Raw genomic sequence first — 8,100 nt, forward strand, 5'->3', positions numbered from 1 at the left:
ATGTAACCATTATGACCTACTATAGTCGGATGTAACCTGCTACAGCAGGTCATAATGGTCATATGTGAACAGTTCCAAAAAGTTTGTTACCTAGATGTGTACAAAAAAAATAATTACTTAAATATGAACAAACTGAAAAATTAATTACCTTAATTAATTTTATTCCTTTGTCAAAATGATTGGTGAGGAAGAAGGCCTACTTAAATAATATCCCTATATTGTAATTTTGCACCCTAAACTTTAAAAGACTAAAATAACCTGGGAACGTAGGTTACAAAATGAAGGTTGGGTAATGATTTTTAATGTTAGAGACCAATTCCAAGATGAAATATCAAAATAACGACCATTTTAGAAGTAAAAACTATTTTTGGACCTTTAAAAAAAATGCAAACTACAAAGAACCATTTTTGCATCTCTAGATATTATTAAAAGAGAACCCTTAATTCATCAATCAAGCAATCAGGGCTTTTGATTGTTTTTCAATCCTATATTTTCCACATTAAATCAAATTGATGATGTCATCTTTACTGAACTTTTGGTCAAACATTGTTTTTGTAACTTACATTCTTAACTTACAGTCACAATTCCTGATTTTTTTGGGATTGAAATCAACAATCATTTCCGTTTTCTAATAGTCTCAATCATTTCTATTTTTTAATTGATGTGCTACAAGGAAAGAGTTTATTCCAGATCTATTTTTGTATAGTGCATTTATTCCATCCACAATTGTATGAAAATTTTATTTTTTTATCTAATTTAAACCTTTCTAAAATTCAATTTCTCAATCTCTTTTTATATATAGAATTACAACTACACATCTATCTTTATTTGACAAATTTTGTCTTCACCTATAATGTTTGCTTCTTTGTAAGGGTTTTAATCATAAGATTGAGCTTCTTTTACTACTCTTCTTTGTCTGTTCATCAGTTACCCTTCAATAGATAGCACAACCGGTGAGTTTATTTTTTTTATTTTTTATTTTTATTATTATTTTTTTTACTTTCTTTGCATATCTTATTTTTGTTTTTTGAACTATAAAATATGTATTATGTGTCTATGTGTCTTTCCTATTGAGTCGATTTCATCCCAAATACATTTTGGTAGGTGTTCAATCTTCAAAACTTTAAAATCTTCGATGTTGGCAGGTGCTTAATCTTTATTTTCCTTTTTAAATTCTACTTTCATTCTTTATAAAAATAAGCAGACATCGTTTTTGTAACTTACATTCTTAACTTACAGTCATAATCCCTGATTTTTTGGGATTGAAATTGACCCTGATTTTTTGGGATTTAAATCAACAATCCTTTCCGTTTTCTAATAGTTTCAATCATTTCCATTTTTAATCGAGTGCTATAAGGAAAGAGTTTATTCGAAATCTATTTTTGTATAGTGCATTTATTCCATCCATAATTGTATGCATGATTTATTTTTTACCTAATTTAAACTTTTCTAATATTCAGTTCCTCAATCTCCTTTTATAACTAGAATTACAACTACACATATATTGTTATTTGACAAATTTCGTCTCTACTTATAACGATTGCTTCTTTGGACGGGTTTTAACCATAAGTTTAGGCTTCTTTTACTGCTCTTCTTCGTATGTTCATCGTTTACGCCTCAATAGATAGCACAACCGGTGAGTTTATTATTTTTATTTTTATTTAATTATTTCTTTTTTTACTTTCTTTGCGTATCTTCTTTTTCTTTTGTGAAGTATAAAATCTATATTATGTGTCTATGTGTCTTTCCTATTTAGTCAATTTCATCCCAGATACATGTTGGTGGGTGTTCAATCTTCAAAACTTTATAATCTTCGATGTTGGCAGGTGCTTAATCTTTTATTTTCCTTCTTAAATTCTACTTTCATTCTTTATAAAAAGAAACATGCAATTGTCTATTCATTGAGTTACAAAATGATTGAATTACATCTCATCATATGAAGTTGCTTCAAATTGCCATTGAAATTTCATTTGATTAAATGTTTTGTACCTTGTAATAAGAAAATGATAAGAAGGATACGGGAGTTGATGATTGTGAAAATGCATACAAGGTGTTTGATTGAATGTATGTGTGAAATTATTTGGTTTGAACACGATGTTATTCGTGTTATTTATGACAATTTCATATTATTGAATTATTTTGTGTTAATGAATATTATGTTTCTTTTACTTTCATTCATGATTTGATTTTGTAGCATTTATTTTATGTACATTATTATTGTGCATGAACATAGCATATATCGTATGCCTACAAGCTTACTTAAAATCTATGCATGTTTAATGTATTATCAGTTAAGTCATTTGAATACTAAATTACAATGTTTTTCTTTTATCATATAGGACATAAATTGTTGATTATTGTAACATGGTACTTGTATCATGTTGACACATACAAATCGATATATATCGGTGTCAACATGTTTTTCGCGTATCTTGTCACATGTCTTCAAATATGGTAAGTTTACAAATTTCATTTCCAACACCACTTTTTTTTTATTACATATGCTATTTCACCTTCTTTTATTCGTCAAAATGAAATTTAAATTTTATTTGTGTAAATATACATCATTTACATATGGCAACAAAATAACATCATACACCCAAATGTGCAATCCACATTTATTTCATCAAGGTCGTCACTTTCACAAATAAACAATCAGAGTAAATTATTCTTAATTTCTTTTATATTATATTTACACCCACATCTTAAATCATATAACATCAATTTTAATTTCCCAATATATTAAGTGTTATCATTAATTTTTTAATACATATATGTCTATAATGTTTAATTTGTATAAGTTATTTTTGTATAAATTTATTTTTTACCTAATTTAAACTCTTCTAATATTTAATTCTCTTATTTAAAGGTTTAGAAATCATCAATATCAGTGTGTGTGTGTGTGTGTATATATATATATATATATATATATATATATATATATATATATATAGAGAGAGAGAGAGAGTCAAGATCAAATAAGAAGGAAATTTTTTGTAGGAAGGTAAGAAGTTTTTTTTCTACATATTTTTTTCGCGGACAAACAAAATGAATCATTAGATGATTCATTTGTAACATGATTCACAAGAAAAAAATTCTCAAAAAAACATCTCGATGATTCATTTATACAATGATTTTGTTGTTATTCACTAAAATTGTCACAAAAGTGAATTTTTTCTTAATTTACTTAAAAATGAATCATAAAGATGTTTTTTTGGGAATTTTTTCTTGTGAATCATCTTACAAATGAATCATCTAGTGATTTATTTCTTTTGTTCGTCAAAAAAATATGTAGAAAAAAAATTTCTTACCTTCCTACCAAAAAAAATTTCTTACCGGATCTATATATATATATATATATATATATATATATATATATATATATATATATATATATATATATATATATATATATAACCAAGAACACAAACCAAATCAAACGTAGGTGTGGCAATTTATGACACGATACAACAAAAATACATGACACGAAACGAAATTGGGATGAAACTAAAATTTGATTTTGTGTTCGTGTTAACTGTAATAAACACGATGTCGTGTCGTGTCGTGTTCTTATTCAAAATTCGACACGAAATTGACACGATTTAGTAGTTCTATATCGTGTTTTCGTGTTTGCCATTTTTTAATTCTTTCGTTTTCGTGTTAGTTAAAAAAATACGACATCGTGTCGTGTCGTGTTCGTGTTATATAAAACATTGTCATGTCGTGTCGTGTCAAACAAAAACACGAAACCATAGCACGATTTGGCACCCCTAATCAAACGTATTGAAATGAGTGACATTTCATATGCTTCGAGAAAAAGAAAAAAAATCTAAAAGTTATGTTAGTAATATTTTACCCATCAGCTCTTCACCAACCACATCATTGTCTTACATCACAAATGGCAAAATTCATATTTAAGTATTATCTTTATGTTTTCAATGCTTAAATGTCTATAATGTTTAATTTTTATAACTATTTTTTCCTTAAATTTCGTATTGAGTGTTTGATATATACAATTTTTCTTTAGTGCATGCACCCTCTTCATCTAGTGCTCTAAAAACACCATCACATTATGGTGTGAATATACAGTTTTACGTTTAACAGTAACATCAGGCTTCAATTTCGTTGTCCAACTAATGATTTGATGAGACAATCATTTTTTGAATGGATTCTTAAAATTATTGAAGGTAATATTGGTGGTCCTAATGATAGTGAAGCTGAAGTTGACTTTCCAGAAGACGTAATCGTTCGCTCTACATGTGACCATATTCTTTCAGTTGAATTGACAATTTATCTGTCTTTTCAAAAGCATCTTGATGATCCATCATATTTTCAAGATAAAACTATTTTGGTCCCTACAAATGAAGAAATCGATGCTATCAATGACTACAAGTTAGGATTGATGAAAGATGAAGGAAAACTTATCTTCAGATTCTTTATGTGAGACAGAGTCAGCATATTGTTTTGAAGAATCAGTTTACTCTCTGAATATATTGAATGATTTTTAGCCATCTGGAATTCCCAACCATAAACTTACACTAAAAACAAGTGTTCATGTCATGTTGCTTCGTAATATTGACCAAACCACATGTCTATAAAATGGTACTAGGTTACAAATAATTAGACTTGGAAAACATGTAATTGAGGCACGACTTATAGCCGCTAGATTCTTCAATGAGACTACTTATATACCTCGCATGAAGTTAACTCCGTCTGATAAAAGAATTCCCTCCCGTTTTCAGTGGAGGCAATTCTCAGTAGTTGTTTGTTTTTCTATGACCATTAACAATAGTCAATGACAACCATTATCAATTGTTGGAATGGAATTTGCGTAGACCCGTATTCACTTATAGTCAGTAATATATAGTTGTTTCTTGCGTGACAAGTAAAAAAGGCTTGAAGGTACTCATATGTAACGATGAAGGTCGTCCAACCAATAAAACAAAAAATATTGTCTACAAAGAGGTCCTTCAACGATTATAGATAATTAGAAAGTTCGTTTTATTTTTTAGACATTTCAATATAATCAATAATATGAATTCTCTGTATGTTACATTATCTTTTTTTTATTGTGTCGGTTTTTATAATTTTATATGCATTTTTTAGGGAAAATGACTTACCAAGGTAATTAACTTTTCTGTATGTTCACATATAGGTAACTATCTTTTTTTTGTACATATCTAGGTAACAAACTTGTTGGAAGTGTTCACATATGACCATTATGACCTGCTATAGCAGGTTAAATCCTAGATGTGAACACTTTCAACAAGTTCGTTGCCTAGACGTGTACAAAAAAATAGTTACCCAAATATGAACAAAACGAAAAGTAAAAGTAAATTATACAAATGATCCCTATGGTTTAGGGGAATTTGTGTTTTTTGTCTCTAATTTATTTTTTTTTAACTTGGATGTCCCCTAGTGTTTATTTTTATTGCGTGTTTGGTCTCTGTTTTATCTAAAAAGACTATTACGTCCTTATTAATTTATTTTTTAATTAATTTTCTTATTTATTTATTTATTTTTTACATATTATAAAAAAATTAATAGACCCCGCATATTTGTATCTCCTCGGATGATCTTTACTATGTATTTTTTAATTAATTTATTTTTTAACTCGGAGGATCCATACTGTTTAATTTTGTTACGAGTTTGGTCCTGTCTTACCTAAAAAGACTATTGTGCCTTTATTATTATTATTATTTTTTAATTATGTATGTATACTTTATATATTAAAAAAAATTAATAGACACCACATATCTGTATCTTCTTACAATCTCATATCTCATCATCCTCAACTTCTATTTATTTTCCATCTTTAGTGATATCAACGTCTTCACCATCCCTTCTTTTTTCGGTCCTTTAACTCCATCGAATCAACACCACAACCACTAAAGATGAAGAAACAGTAGGTTATGGTGTTGGTTCGCCAGAGTTGAAGTACCAAAAAAAGAAGGATGATGAACACGTCGATGTCACTAAAGATGAAAAAGAAATAAAAGTTGGGGAGAATGAGAGATGGGATGGTGACCGGTAAGACCCAAATTAAATTTCTCAAACGTGGTTTCAGGTTTATAGTGAGGAGATACAGATATGTGGAGTCTCTTAATTTTTTTAAATAAATACATAAATAAGAAAATTAATTAAAAAAATAAAGTAATAAGGGCACAATGGTCTTTTTAGGTAAGATAGAGACCAAACGCGCAACCAAAAAATAGTAGGGATCATCTGAATTAAATTTCTCAAAAATGGTTTGAGGTTTATGGCGAGGAGATACAGATATGTGAGGTCTATTAATTTTTTTAAATATATAAAAAATAAATACACAAATAAGAAAATTAATTAAAAAATAAATTAATAAGGGCAAAATAGTCTTTTTAGGTAAGCAGGGACCAAACGCGCTACAAAAATAAACAGTAAGGACTATCCGAATTAAAAAAATAAGTTATGGACCAAAAACACAAATTCCTCCAAACCACAAAGGACCATTCATGTAATTTATTTTTGTAACTCCCTAATCTGCCCGTGTATCAATCAAATCCGTTTGATGGTGCGGAATCCCAATTAAACGGATGATGTCAGATAAAAATAGAAGAGAATGAGAAGAAGAATATTATGAATCTCTGTATATATTGATAATATGAATTAAGTTCCTTACACAAAAGATTCACACACAAATAAAAGCTCCTGTTTCTCTCTGGCCGTAAACTCCTTCTAGTTCATCAATCTCTACTCCTCACCCTAACACCTCTATTTATACATGTTGGATATGGGCCGGAAACAAATGGGCCGTAAATGAGTTTACGGCCGTAAGGTGTTTACAGCCGTAAACTAGGCCATAAATTCATAAAATATTACACAAAAATATAATTGGCCAGAAAAGTAAAGTATAAACCATATTTTGACCCAACAATCTCCCCCTTAGTTTATAGATTTCTTTTCTTAATGACCCAACAAGCTCCCCCTAAAAAGTAGCTGACTCTTCTTGTCAATCTTCAATGAGAGCTTGGCTTCAGCTTTAACCTTCGATTTCTTCACAACATCAGGATGAACATATGAATCTTCAATGAATGACTTCATCTTGAGCACTTGAGGTTTTCTTCAGAATTTGGCATTGAACGCACATTGGGTGAGGAGGCTTGACGTACTGATTCTTGAAAGATGGCGCATTTAGCTTGAGAATCTTCAGAGAGAACATCAGAGAGAACAAATCTTCTGGATCACTTCAGCAGGTACAAAAATAGCAGCAGATTGATTGAGGAGGCTTCAATGCAATCCGTCACTTATTCTTCAATTGCAGCTCCACCTTGCTTCTGGGTTGAAGGATTGAATGTTTGAAAGAATAATCTTCATTTCTTGCTCCTTCGAATGCGAATTCTTCGATGCTCACGGACGAGGCTTTGGCTCAGAAATCTTCAACACAAACTCCATGAGTCTTATCTATACCTGAAATCACTTTTCAAGACAAAACAAAACTAAAAGAAAACTTAGCACACAAATTAAAACAGAAACAAAAATATTTTTGGATTTTTCATATTTTCTGAAAAAGAAATAAAACAGAAATAACACTATTTTTTAATTTTTATTTTATTATTATTATATTTTTTTGTTTTTTTTTATGATTCTCCCCTTTTATTTAAATTAGAAGAATACTATGAACAAACTTAACAAAAACAAAAATAATAGCTAACTTTAAGAGTGATTTGGGATCAAAGTTGTTAGACAATCTTTATCCACTTGTCGGTACCTTTCATATTCACATCTTTGTCTGGTCGATCGTCGGTATTGTGGTCCACTTAAACACGAAAAATTGTGACAGATTTAGGACACACTATTTGTTACAAGACAAAGTGAACTTAAGTTCCTAAAAATTATATCTGATCCTAATTCCTTAGATACTATATCTTAAGGACCATTCATCTGACGACGACCATGGATATTGTTGTTCACCTAAATTGAGCAGCGAGATCTACAGACAATCTGTATGAGTTCAATTTTAAGTGTACTGGAAACGTGTTTCCCGCTTCCTGATATGCCCCATCCATCAAGAACTTCCAGAGTACTCCTTACACCGGGTGAGCAGACAACCATTCAGAGAGAGAA

Source organism: Lactuca serriola, chromosome 1, assembly GCF_051521515.1.
Source record: "Lactuca serriola cultivar US96UC23 chromosome 1, Lser_US96UC23_V15, whole genome shotgun sequence".
Taxonomy (NCBI): Eukaryota; Viridiplantae; Streptophyta; class Magnoliopsida; order Asterales; family Asteraceae; genus Lactuca; species Lactuca serriola.